The following is a 14,014-nucleotide window of genomic DNA, read 5'->3' as shown; positions in this document are numbered from 1 at the left end:
CAGAGGCAATGCCGCGTCTCCCTTAACCAGGAGAGGGGGGAGGAAGCGGCAACAGCCGGACAACCGGCGAGCGCTCCTGCCACGCTACACCCAGCGCAAGTCTATTGTATACCCGGCAGCGTCTCCCTCAGCCGGGGGGATAAGTGAGAACGGAGCACCACAGTCCACGCGGCGCTTCCCCGTGACGTCAGCAACACGGGCAGCAGGTACTACAGGCAGCAGTGCGAGGAAGGTTTTCCACCGCTGAAGCAGGTCAGATTGCCGGGCCAGAGCTAGCTAGGCAGGCGGCTATTATTACGGATGTCCATAAACCAGGGAGCTCAGTCCACCAACACCCTCACTCCCGCACCGCCGTGGCCACACCCCCCCTAGTATCAGTATAATTAATTACATTGTACTAAACAACAGTGCTATTTACATCACCTCACTGGGATATACAAACTTGTTACTATACCTCTGAATGTGATTATTTGACCATTGATGTCTGTGACAGTTATATATGTGTGTATATGTGCAATATTTTAATATATGATTTGTAAAAGCTTAGTTTTAGTATAACCTTCAATAGGTGGGAATAACTCCCCTTCGCATCCATTACTGGTTACAAACTCTAGAACTTGCCTAGCTTTATCACATGTCCTAATGTAGATAGCCACTAATACTATTTTCAATTAATATCTTCTATTTTGTGAATAGAGGAGATACATTTAAAAGAGTGCCCCAATAAAAAGAGAATGATTTTCCTTCTATTAACAATATGTAGAACAAGTCTTTCTGCTGAAACTCTGCCCAGACAATAGGTGACTCCTAAACAAAAGGCCCCTTTGGTGACATAACAGGATGCCAGAGGCTGCTGTGATCTAATTAGAATACAAGGTGTTACCTTGCCAGGGTGTAATTAGCATTTATCATTGTAGTAAGTCACTTTAGTTCTATTTACACATAATTTACAAGACAAGGAGCTGGGCAGGAGGAGCTGCTGTTGTGAATGGCTGTATACTAATGTTATGTGACCCTAATTTACATGTCACATCTCAGTGTAAGAATTCCTGCAGGGCATCCTGGGAACTACTGGGGAGAGATGGGGAGGAGTGACTATAAATAGGCTGTATCAGGCCACTGGGAGCTGATGGAGGAGCTGCTGGATCAGTTACTGGTTGGAGAGCTGGGAGGACGGAGGAGTAAGAGAGAGATAGAGGAAGGATCCCCAGAGTAAGGTAATTATATTATACATAAGATTATGCTGATAATTACACAGTCGGTTTTAGCATTGCTTTTGTGAATATTGCCTTGTTATTAGTAATTACATTTTATTTGACCAGTATATAATTAGTTAATATTACTATATAATAGAATAATATTAACTTATCCTATGCGTGACACTGCTGGATCAGTTACTGGTTGGAGAGCTGGGAGGACAGGGGAGTAAGAGAGAGACAGAGGAAGGATCCCCAGAGTAAGGTAATTATATTATACATAAGATTATGCTGATAATTACACAATCAGTTTTACTATTCTTTTGTGAATATTGCCTTGTTATTAGTAATTTCATTTTATTCGGCCAATATATAATTAGTTAATATTACTATATAATAGAATAATATGGCCTTATTCTATTTGTGACATTGCATTAAGTTTACATTCTATGTATAAATATATTAAAGGGACTTTATCATTTTACATCACAATTGTATGTGTCAGTAATGTAGGGGCAGGAATCATTTAGATGTCACATAATTATACTGTATAATATCATATGTGATACAATATATATAATCAGTAATATGTACATTATATATCTCTATGTGTTCTTTATCAGTTATATGATATCATGTATAAGTACCATATGGACTATATCTATATATTCTCTATCATACTGTGGGATCATTTGTATAATATATCTGACACAATAAAAGGATAATGCTGCTCCTCACCTTTATGGGGAATTGGAGTGTTGTGCATGCTGGCAGTCACTAGATGGCGCCCAATGGAGCTTCACGTTTTGCCCTGTTTGGGAGCTGGCATTATTGTTATATTGGCTAGTTACTTGTGTGTGTATATATATATATATATATATATATATATATATATATATATTTCTCTAATTGCTGTGTGTTCATATGTGTAATACCTCTATATACTACGCCAGGGCAGTGTTTTCAAAGTGTATACTGTTATTATACATTCTACATTAATATAATTAGATAATACAAGATCAAATTACTTGCATTTTGGAAAAAATATATTATTTTTCTATAAAAAAAAACATATTTATTATAATATATATAATTCTCAGTTTTTTGTTTGTACAAATATAATAAAGGAATCATGATTCACTAAGATTATTGCAATAAAATACTATTAACATATATTATAATTAACATGATACAACATATGACAGGGGGGTAATTTCAGCCTTCTCATGTGCGGCTCCTCTCACCCCCTGCCCCTTTCTTATCTTCTCATGCATTGGCTTATGATATATTTATGGACAGCAATACTGCTATTATCTCCACAAAGGTTTCTTGGAAGTTTTTTCATGTATTTATTCCTCATTTATGACAAACTGCCTCATATTTATTTGGTATATTAATGGAATGACATTACTGACTATTATATTGTGCTATTTCTTGCCCACTGTATTTGCTATGATATACCATGTGGATGTTTGCCTATTGCCATGGATATATATCAGGGTGGGGGTTGGAACCGCACTGACTAGTATTTTAGTGTTTAAGTGGCAAATTTATAGAAAACCAACATTGAGACTATGACGAGTAAATTCTAATAGTCATGCGGTTGGTGGTGCACCCACGGTTTCAGTATAACAACTGAATGGGAGTTTTTGTTTGCACAAGAGAGGGCAAACACTAGAAAGAAAAGAGCTTTGTGGGCGCACTCTTAATAATGTAAATATGAAATTAATTTAAAACGTAACATTTAATTGGATCTCTTAATATAAGATAGCAGAAATTTGAAAGATTTAATAAGGAGAAAAGGTGTAAGAGGTGAAAAGATAGTTAGGTACCACTAGTTAAAGGCAAAAAAGATTTTTTAGCATAAAATGTTGTGTGATGGTCCTATTGGCTTTTCACACCTTATTCTCCATTCGGCGCATCACGTCCATATCGACATTGATATATGGACAATGCGATTTTGGGCGAAAATGAATGGTTTGGGTCCCTGGTCGGTTTAAATAACCTGTAGGGATATGAGTTGCCCCAGCCACTATTATGATGGTATTATCACAGCTTGTATTGCTTATGCAGTAGGCGTGTCCAGTACAATTTACTTAGGGATACCTCTATTAATACCACACCAGGAGTTCTTCGGGGGTCTCCCACAGGAATACTAATCTGGCCCGTCACTGCTTAGCTTCCAAGTTCGGGAAGTTTTTGGGCAGTTCCAGTGAGGTATGGTGGTATTTCGTTGAGGGTTAATTCCCAGAATCCCAATTGTCTGGTTAACTGCGTCAAAGCATTAATAGCTGACTGGATACCTGGTTATTGTCGGCCACCACTCGATTAGCGGCTAAATATTAATGATCAACAACACATCATATAGTGAAAAAATGAAAAAGAGGATGGGAGGAGGGAGGGAGGGGGGGGGGGTTTGGGGGGGAAGGAAAGAGGGGATCTTGGGAAAGAGGGAGAGAGCAGTGAGAAAAGATGGAGAGGGAAGAAGAAAGCAGTTGATGATGTGTGAAGTTGAATATAGAGGGTATTTACAGACAGTGTGGCCCCTTGGAAATTCACTATGTCACTATAATCAGGACTTGAGATCTTGGTGTTTATAGGGTTAAATGCCTATAAGCCAGCCTGTTAGATAAGGTGGTGGATGTTTTATTGGTTTTAACCAGTGTCCACAGTTGTGTCGACGGTGTTGCCGACTCTAATTACGGCTCTGTCCCAACATTGATTTTTGCATAGAAGCTGTTATCAGAGAACCTGCCTATTAAATGCCTGGCTCTGTTCCAATATTGGATTTTAGATGAAGTTTGCTAACAAAGAAGTATTTGCTACTTAAATTGTATCACAACAGTTCATAGCAGCCAGGTCCAGTAAAGGAGTCTTAGCTGTTAGCACACAATTGGTTGATAGAGTGCAATTTAGTGTTCATCACAATGAGATACTTTGAAACTTTGTAGCAGTGCTTTAGCAAAAAGGAAGAAGGGGAAGTGTCTCCTCACTGCAGGGCGCAGCGGGGGAACACTTGTACCTGGGACGCCGCCGCCGGGCGTCAGAGCTTCGGGTCCGGGTAAAGTCACTGTGGGGGAGTCTTTAGTGCTGGTAACGCCGCTGCTGTAGTCGCTGGGGGGTCCGTTAGACACGTGTTTCGCCGGGATCGGCTTCTTCAGTGAGCGCTCACTGAAGAAGCCGATCCCGGCGAAACACGTGTCTAACGGACCCCCCAGCGACTACAGCAGCGGCGTTACCAGCACTAAAGACTCCCCCACAGTGACTTTACCCGGACCCGAAGCTCTGACGCCCGGCGGCGGCGTCCCAGGTACAAGTGTTCCCCCGCTGCGCCCTGCAGTGAGGAGACACTTCCCCTTCTTCCTTTTTGCTAAAGCACTGCTACAAAGTTTCAAAGTATCTCATTGTGATGAACACTAAATTGCACTCTATCAACCAATTGTGTGCTAACAGCTAAGACTCCTTTACTGGACCTGGCTGCTATGAACTGTTGTGATACAATTTAAGTAGCAAATACTTCTTTGTTAGCAAACTTCATCTAAAATCCAATATTGGAACAGAGCCAGGCATTTAATAGGCAGGTTCTCTGATAACAGCTTCTATGCAAAAATCAATGTTGGGACAGAGCCGTAATTAGAGTCGGCAACACCGTCGACACAACTGTGGACACTGGTTAAAACCAATAAAACATCCACCACCTTATCTAGCAGGCTGGCTTATAGGCATTTAACCCTATAAACACCAAGATCTCAAGTCCTGATTATAGTGACATAGTGAATTTCCAAGGGGCCACACTGTCTGTAAATACCCTCTATATTCAACTTCACACATCATCAACTGCTTTCTTCTTCCCTCTCCATCTTTTCTCACTGCTCTCTCCCTCTTTCCCAAGATCCCCTCTTTCCTTCCCCCCCAAACCCCCCCCCCCTCCCTCCCTCCTCCCATCCTCTTTTTCATTTTTTCACTATATGATGTGTTGTTGATCATTAATATTTAGCCGCTAATCGAGTGGTGGCCGACAATAACCAGGTATCCAGTCAGCTATTAATGCTTTGACGCAGTTAACCAGACAATTGGGATTCTGGGAATTAACCCTCAACGAAATACCACCATACCTCACTGGAACTGCCCAAAAACTTCCCGAACTTGGAAGCTAAGCAGTGACGGGCCAGATTAGTATTCCTGTGGGAGACCCCCGAAGAACTCCTGGTGTGGTATTAATAGAGGTATCCCTAAGTAAATTGTACTGGACACGCCTACTGCATAAGCAATACAAGCTGTGATAATACCATCATAATAGTGGCTGGGGCAACTCATATCCCTACAGGTTATTTAAACCGACCAGGGACCCAAACCATTCATTTTCGCCCAAAATCGCATTGTCCATATATCAATGTCGATATGGACGTGATGCGCCGAATGGAGAATAAGGTGTGAAAAGCCAATAGGACCATCACACAACATTTTATGCTAAAAAATCTTTTTTGCCTTTAACTAGTGGTACCTAACTATCTTTTCACCTCTTACACCTTTTCTCCTTATTAAATCTTTCAAATTTCTGCTATCTTATATTAAGAGATCCAATTAAATGTTACGTTTTAAATAAATTTCATATTTACATTATTAAGAGTGCGCCCACAAAGCTCTTTTCTTTCTAGTGTTTGCCCTCTCTTGTGCAAACAAAAACTCCCATTCATGGATATATATCAGTCTCACATGCATTGAATAATCTATTATTACTTGTCGTGCTTATTTGAAAATAAAAATAACTAGATCTACACCAGTCATTTCTATATTTTAAATATTGTTTTTTTTCGTGTTACAGATAAAATACAGAAATTCTAAGAACATTAGAAGACATCGCTGAATGGACATAATTCTCTGATAAAGCCAACTATACATAGTGTTATTCTATACACCTCTGAAGGATTCACTAAAGACATTCTCATTTTCTGCATGGGAGAAACCTTCCACAGCTAACTTCTATCTTATCTAATACATGATGAGTCTGACAGGAGAGAGACCACATCTGTGCTCTGAGTGTGACAAACGCTTTACATATAAATCACAGCTTCTCATCCATCAGAGAATTCACACAGGAGAGAGACCGCATCTGTGCTCTGAGTGTGACAAACGCTTTACATGTAAATCAGCACTTCTCAGACATCAGAGGAGTCACACAGGAGAGAGACCACATCTGTGCTCTGAGTGTGACAAACGCTTTACATATAAATCACAGCTTCTCATCCATCAGAGGAGTCACACAGGAGAGAGACCACATCTGTGCTCTGAGTGTGACAAACGCTTTACATGTAAATCACAGCTTCTCATCCATCAGAGGATTCACACAGGAGAGAGACCATATCTGTGCTCTGAGTGTGACAAATGCTTTACATCTAACTCACATCTTCTCAGACATCAGAGGAGTCACACAGGAGAGAGACCACATCTGTGCTCTGAGTGTGACAAATGCTTTACATCTAACTCACATCTTTTTAGACATCAGAGGAGTCACACTGGAGAGAAGCCATTTACATGTTCTGAGTGTAGCAAGAGTTTTACCTGTAAGTCAATTCTTATTATACATCAGAGGATTCACACAGGAGAGAGACCATTTATTTGCTCTGAGTGTGACAAATGCTTTATACGTAAATCACATCTTCTCATCCATCAGAGGAGTCACACAGGAGAGAGACCATTTCAATGCTCTGAATGCAGAAAGTGTTTTTCCCAGAAATCACACCTTTCTGAACATCAGAGGACTCACACAGGAGAGAAACCGTTTCAATGCTTTGAATGCAGAAAGTGTTTTACAGAAAAGAGAAATCTTCTTCTTCATCAGAGGATTCACACTGGATAAAAACACATTAATGTTCTAAATGTAGCAAGTGTTTCACTAAGAAACAAGGGACCTAATTCATGTCCATTCCTTTGGACCCCTTCATTCACAATGGTCCGATGTTGGGCTTTTGGCACAGCATAAGATGACATTTTAAAGCAGAGCTGGGTGGCTGTGATGTTATGTGTCTGCACTTGTGCAGGGTAATTTCTTCTCATGTGCAGATGCTGGGTGCGTGCAACCATAGCGAACAACCTGGGGGAGACAGGGGGCGCAAACTGGTCCATTTTCATATGGGAACACCCAGCGCTTCATGGGTGATCCCATGAGAACGCTGGGTGTTCTCATGCTAATGATGAAGCGGAGGCGGCAGCTGACATCACTAGATGTCAGCTGCATGTCCACTTCCTTCAGAATGCACACACATGTCTTAGGTTGCTCTTTGTAACCTTAGATGTGCGTGTGCCTTCCACATCATTCAATGGTCGGTGACCACCAAATGATGTAGGTGTTTCCGCACAGCCTGCGAATGGATGTTTATGTTAAACATCCATTCATAGCCTGTGCGTGGGAACACCTGCTGCAAGTTGGGGTGAGCAGCCCGGGATTTGAAGGCAAGGTTTGGTGGACTCACAAGGCTGCGAATTCCCAACCTTGCAATGCAATTAGAATAAAACCCCCAAAACTTGTTATACGGCAAAGGAATCACACAGGGGATCAGCCATATCCATGCTCTGAGTGCAGCAAGTGTTTTACTAAAGATATAAACCTTATTAACCCCTTGAGCGGTGGGTTTTGCTGGGGAAGGACAAACCTACCGGGACAGGATTGTCCTGCCCCAGAAAAACCCACCACAGAGTTGTGGGCCACTCTTCTGCATCTCTCCCCCCCCCTCATGTCTCCTCCGGCACCTAACGCCGGAGCTCCTGTGCCCTGCCCCAGCCCCTGCCACGATCATAATATGTGCCTGGCTCGGGTTGTTCAGGGCGGCTTGGGAGGATTCGGGCACCTGAAATCCCGAGTCCACCCGAGCCGCGCTGAACATCCCGAGCCTGCCGCCTGCTATTTACTAGAACTAATGGTGGTGGGGTCAGGGGAGCTCCAGTGTACAATCACCTTGATGGATGGAAGGGTGCCTGGAGAGGTGATGCATCAGTAGTGCACACCTGGACACCACTGGCACACACCTTCATTTTGCGGCAGCACAGCTTATATTATTATACAATTTTATTCATGTTTTAAATAATATTTTTTTTTATTCAGTGTTTTATGCAATTGATCTTATTCAGTTTTTTTGTGTACATATAATATAACTAGTATGTATGAAAATAATGCATGTTCCTAATATTAATGCTGTGACATATACATTTGACTATGTTTTATTGTGCCGATGTTGGAACGCATACTAAACCTTCTTGGAACGCACAGCCATATTTAAAATCCTGTTCCATAGTCTGATCCATGGCCGACAACAGGAGGAAAGATATACATGATATTACAACATGTGATATAGACAATAGAGGGGCTGCTACCCTGTAATTCAGACACTGATTTTATAGATTAGATCTGTCTGTATATCATATCAAAATAGTTTTTAATTAAAACAATTATTAAAACAATAGAAGAGATACAAGGACACACAGGTTTCTGCACACAGATGTATTTTAGGAAATTTTAAGGAAAGGTTTGTTTGAATCCGCACATAATCTCATGAAGCTGTTAGTTATTTGTTAAACGAACATTGTTGTCATTAAAGGTTGATTTTTGGTATAACCTGTTGGTGGTGCTCCCAGAACAAGTTTCAGAGAACTTTACTGGAAAAGGAGGGGCCTTGCGGTAAGATGCAAGAAAAGACTGAATCAGTCTTACCTGGGGCACACTTTAATTAGATGTATGTTGTGTTATTGTATTTTATTAAAATGTAACTTTTAATTCTTGTTGCTTAAACGGAGGGGTGACAATTGTCACTTTGGTTGGGGATATTTGATTTAAGTGGTATCCGTATCCCCAATGTCTATTCTGCACCTTACAAATTCAGGTGCTAGTCTATAATTACTTAAAAAATGACACACAGATATCTGCATTAATCATTTAGATACAAATATGCTCATTAATTATTAAACACAGAAAACATTTTCTTCCCCCATTGGCGAAGATTTATCAACATATATCAGATGTCAAAAAGGAAGTAGCCTTTTAGGGGTTTGTGACATAATCAACGATACCCCCTTTGCGTTTATTTTATATCAAGTCTTTATTAGGCAATTCCTGCTCGCTTCCCACAATTATTTTCCTTATGTATATTTCAATACCTGCTTTCAAAGATTTTTTTTAGAAGAATTTATAAGAAAGAGAGCTGAGATTGTGTGTTTTTGTTACACTAACTTCCTCTTCTGCTTTCTAGCATCATAAGTTAGTATCAGATGCTAGATGAGAGAGAGGAAATATAGTGTTTCCATAAACTAGATTTAGAATAAGAGCACAGGGTTGGCTTCTGCTTGTCAATTTTGATTGCTCAGAGCGACCTTGTTGTTCAATTTAGCAGTGCAAGGTATATGCTCGGCTATCTGACTGAGAGTGCCTTGCTGCGGAAATTTCACAGGAGACAGGGATTGCCTATATCCCTGTCTTTTCAGAAATGATTCAGAGATATTAGTCAGCGGTGACTGTTCTGCTGTCTGATATCAGCATGTATTGCTTCAAATATCTGATGAGAGACAGTCTCTTTTGAGACAGATCCCAGCTGATGTAAAGGGGTCCTCCAGTGTGCGCCCAGTGACAGTGCCAGTCCGGAAGAAGGCTATAAGAGCCAGCAAAGTCGGGTGCACAGCAGATCCCAGCTTGCAGGAAAAACAGCCCGGGCACGTGTGTGAGAAGAGGCACCGGGTGGACCTTCTGTGTGCCTACTTGTTTGCCTACCCACCAAGAAGAAGGCCAGGGGTGCCAAAGGAGAGGGAGGACGGCCTGACTTCCCTGAAGGGCAGCTTGGACATAGAAGCCTGTGGGTGAGTCTCACTGGGCAAAGCCCAATTGCAGAACTGTAATAGTGCAGCTAAAAACAACTGATATCCCAAAAAGAGACAAGTGGTTACCCCACAGGAACTGTGTGCATTAAACTGTATGGTACACTTAGTTTAGGCCAAGAGGACAAGGTGCACTAGGCTCTGAGGATAGTTGACTAAGTGTGAGCTTACTCACAGGGACTTTCTTCTGATTATTAACTGCACAAGTAAATACAACGCTATGGGTTAAATGGGCCAAAATACTGCGGCGGCCAGACTTGAGAAGTATGCTCGGTCTCAAGCAGGTAGTAGCTCCCACACAGGTACCCCTCAATCGACTCCCACCAAGGAGAGTAAAAATCCGCCACCTCCAGAAGTAACATTGCAGCAAGTCCTTGAGGCGATTAATACCTGTGAAACTCGCCTCCTTGAACAAATCAATAAAGTACAGTCAGATATTACTTTATTGAGAAATGATGCGCAAAAAATCCCCGAAAGAGTAACTGAGGTGGAAAATCGCATTTCGGCCATGGAAGATAGCCCCACTTCAAACACAGGTGAAATCTATGAGTGGTCAAATGATTGACATGCGCCCAAAAATGTCTGACATGGAAGGGAGGCTTAGACGGAATAATATTCGTTTTATCGGCTTTGAGGAGCGTATAGAGGGAGCTCCGGAAAAATTCTTGGAAGAATGGCTAATTCAGATGTTTGGCAACAAGGCCTTCTCCGCGCAGTTTGCAATTGAGAGAGCTCATCGCATCCCAGGCCGCCCCACCCCAGGTGGTCCACCTCGTACCCTAATAGCTAAATTTTTAAAATTCAAAGATCGGGACTGTGTGCTGAGACTGGCTAGGGATAAGGCGGACTTTGCTCACAATGGCAGGAGGATTTCTGCCTTCCCGGACTTTCCGTTAGAGGTTCAGAAGGACCAAGCAAAATTCAAGGATATTAAAGTCCGCCTTAGGGAGTTGGATTTAAAATATTCTATGATCTATCCGTCCAAATTGAGAATAGTGGCGGTGGGAGCTGCAAAGTTTTTTTTCACTCCTGGGGAGGCGGCGAGTTGGCTGGACGGCACATATCCTGGAAGAAAACAGATGTCTCCCAGTTAAACTGTCCAATTGAAAGGATATTTTCCTTTTAATTCAGATTGGTCTGCTGTTTCCATTAAGCTATGTGCCATATTTTGTTGTCTTTGGTATTTGTCTCTGAACAAGGGGAAATTCTGCTTGTCGGTAAACATGGGGGGAGGGACTGGAATCATTATGATGTAATAAAATGTATTAGGCGGCGGTGAGAGCACGGGGGAGGACGGGGGTACCCTCTTTTGGTGGCCATTAGTTTATTGCTCCATGAGTTAATCCAGTTGGCGATAGTGTAAAGGGGGGTATTTGTTGAGGGGAGGGTTGGGATACAGGTATGCCGTGGTAAATAGGCTATACAGGGAGGGGGAGGAGGGAGGTAGGGTGTGTATATGTGTGTTTGTTTTTGTTTGCTCACAGCAAGTATATGATAAGATTGTCCCATAGCATGTACTCGATAAACTTGGAATACTCAGCAATAAGAACCGCTTTTGGTATATATGTCCAATGCCCGGCAGAACACTGGGTAAATGTTAAATATCCGCCTTACCATTATGTCCAGTCTAGATGGTCAGATTAATGTCCTGGAATGTTAGAGGCCTGAACTGTATGGTAATAAGAGCATTAGTTCTTAAGCAGTGCAAGAACACGGATGCCGATATTATCTGCTTGCAAGAGACCCACCTGCAAGGGGAACGTCTAGCATCTTTGAAACGTCCCTGGATTGGTCACAGTTACCATGCCCCTTTTTCTTCAACCTCCAGGGGCGTTTCAATGTTGATTAAGAAGTCGGTGGTTTTTGAGGTTGGTTCTCTGAAGATAGACCCTGGGGGGAGATATATATTTGTGGAATGTGCTATTGAACATACACTTTTTTGTATTCTCACAGACTATATTCCACCCCCGTTCTCCTATGATGTAATAAGAATGGCGGTTGAATTTGCTGCCTCTTTTCCAGACAGTATGGTAATCTGTCTGGGCGACTTTAATAAGGTACTTTTGCCTCGTTTAGACAGATGGAATAGGACGGAAAAAGAAATTGCTAAGGAAGGTAATAGGTTTGCAGATTTTATAGAGGCGATAGGGTGGAGGGACCCTTGGAGGCTGAGGAATCCTGGCCTCCAACAGTTCTCTTGTTATTCATCTTCCCATAAAGCATTTTCTAGAATCGATATGATCCTGGTCTCTGAGAAGGGTCTTAATAAGATCAGTCAGGTGGAATATAAAGCCCGGGGAATCTCGGATCATTCACCGGTAACCATCCAGATCGACTTAGAGACCCCGACGGGTTCCGATACTGGAAATTGCAGCCATACTGGCTGGCACACATGGGGGAACAGGAGGAAATAGAGGTTATGATGGAAAAAGTTTTTGATGAGAATTTAAGTTCAACATTAAATACTGTGGTGTGGGACGCCTTTAAGGCCTTCTTAAGAGGGGTTTTTATAAAAAGAATTGCCTTTCTGAAGCAGACAAACCGTAAAAGGATGAACGAATTGGAAGTTGAGATGATTAACCTAGAAAATAATTTTCTTTTAAATAAATCAGAACTAGCTCTTTCCACATGGCAGACAGCCCAAAAAGAATGGGTGGAGCACCTTCAAGATGTGATGTGAAGGAGGTTGGTCACAGGGGCTCATAAATGGTATTCAAACTCTGGCCGAACAGGAAAATTTCTAGCATTTTTGATGAAACAGGATAGACCGTCTAATATAATCCCCATGATTAAGCTAGACTCAGGGGAAGAGGTAATAAAAACCCCTAGGACAGCGGAAGTTTTCTCCACACATTTTGAAGAGGTGTATAGATCAAAACTAAATTGTAGTAAAGAAGAAATTGGGGAATACCTGGGGAGGATAAGTTTGCCAAATCTCTTGCCAAGCTCTAGGGATTTATTAGAAGCCCCACTGACACTGGAGGAAGTAATAACAGTAATTAACTTAGTCCCAGGGGGGAAAGCACCAGGCCTGGATGGCCTGCCCGGGGAGGTTTACCAGAAATATGTCATTAAGCTGGCCCCCCAGTTATTGAGTGTCTTTCAGCACATGGAAATGGAGGAAAGTATACCCCCGTTGATGTCTGATGCCGCAATAATTGTAATACCGAAGAGCGGAAAAGATCCGACCAGGGTGGACTCTTTTAGGCCTATATCCTTAATATCATCCTACGCTAAAATATATGCCAAAATATTAGCAAATAGATTGAAGAATGTAATAGAGCAAATAGTCCACCCTGATCAGATGGGATTTATGGCGGGGAAATCTACAATGATTAATTTGCGCAGGGCCTACTCCTACCTGCAAAGGGCGGAACAGGGAGAGTCGGGAGCAATGATCGCATCATTTGATGCGAACAAGGCTTTCGACTCGGTGGAAAGTCCTTTCCTATGGGGAGTTTTACAGGCTTTCGGCTTTGGGGAAAGGTTTATCAAGCAGGTTTCGTTGCTCTATCAGAATCCTAAAGCTAGAATGACCATTAATGGATTCACTTCCCCCTCCTTCTCTCTCTCCAGAGGAACACGACAGGGATGTCCCCTATCCCCCCTGCTGTTTGAAGTGGTAGTGGAACCCCTTGCGTGCATGTTAAGATCTGCTCTGGGGGGAGAGAGGAATGGTGGTGGACCCAGCAGAAATCTAGTTTCATTATATGTGGACGACATCCTGGTGGGCCTGGCAGTCTCTAGAGATCTGCCTAGGAAAATGGGATATATACAGGACTTTGGGAAGTCTTCAGGCCTGACAATGAATTGGAATAAATCAAATTATATTCAAATAGGTAACAAGGAGTGGAATGACCCTGAGGTTGATGCCCAATTAAAAAAGGTAGGGAAGTTTCGCTATTTGGGCATATGTTTTGCTGGTAACGCCGCTGATTTTATTTCCGACAATATAA

General features: G+C 42.1%; 3 pseudogenes; 2 read left to right on the top strand and 1 right to left on the bottom strand.

The window, feature by feature from the left end:
* The window catches only part of LOC146073255 (uncharacterized), a 53,732-nt pseudogene that overhangs the window by 23,728 nt on the left and 15,990 nt on the right, over positions 1–14,014 (top strand).
* LOC146076220 (5S ribosomal RNA) lies at positions 3,308–3,427 on the bottom strand (annotated as a pseudogene).
* LOC146076219 (5S ribosomal RNA) lies at positions 5,298–5,417 on the top strand (annotated as a pseudogene).

The sequence above is a fragment of the Crinia signifera genome, chromosome 4, assembly GCF_055691185.1.
Source record: "Crinia signifera chromosome 4, ASM5569118v1, whole genome shotgun sequence".
In the NCBI taxonomy this organism is placed as follows: Eukaryota; Metazoa; Chordata; class Amphibia; order Anura; family Myobatrachidae; genus Crinia; species Crinia signifera.
This window is presented reverse-complemented; position numbering and strand designations above follow the sequence as displayed.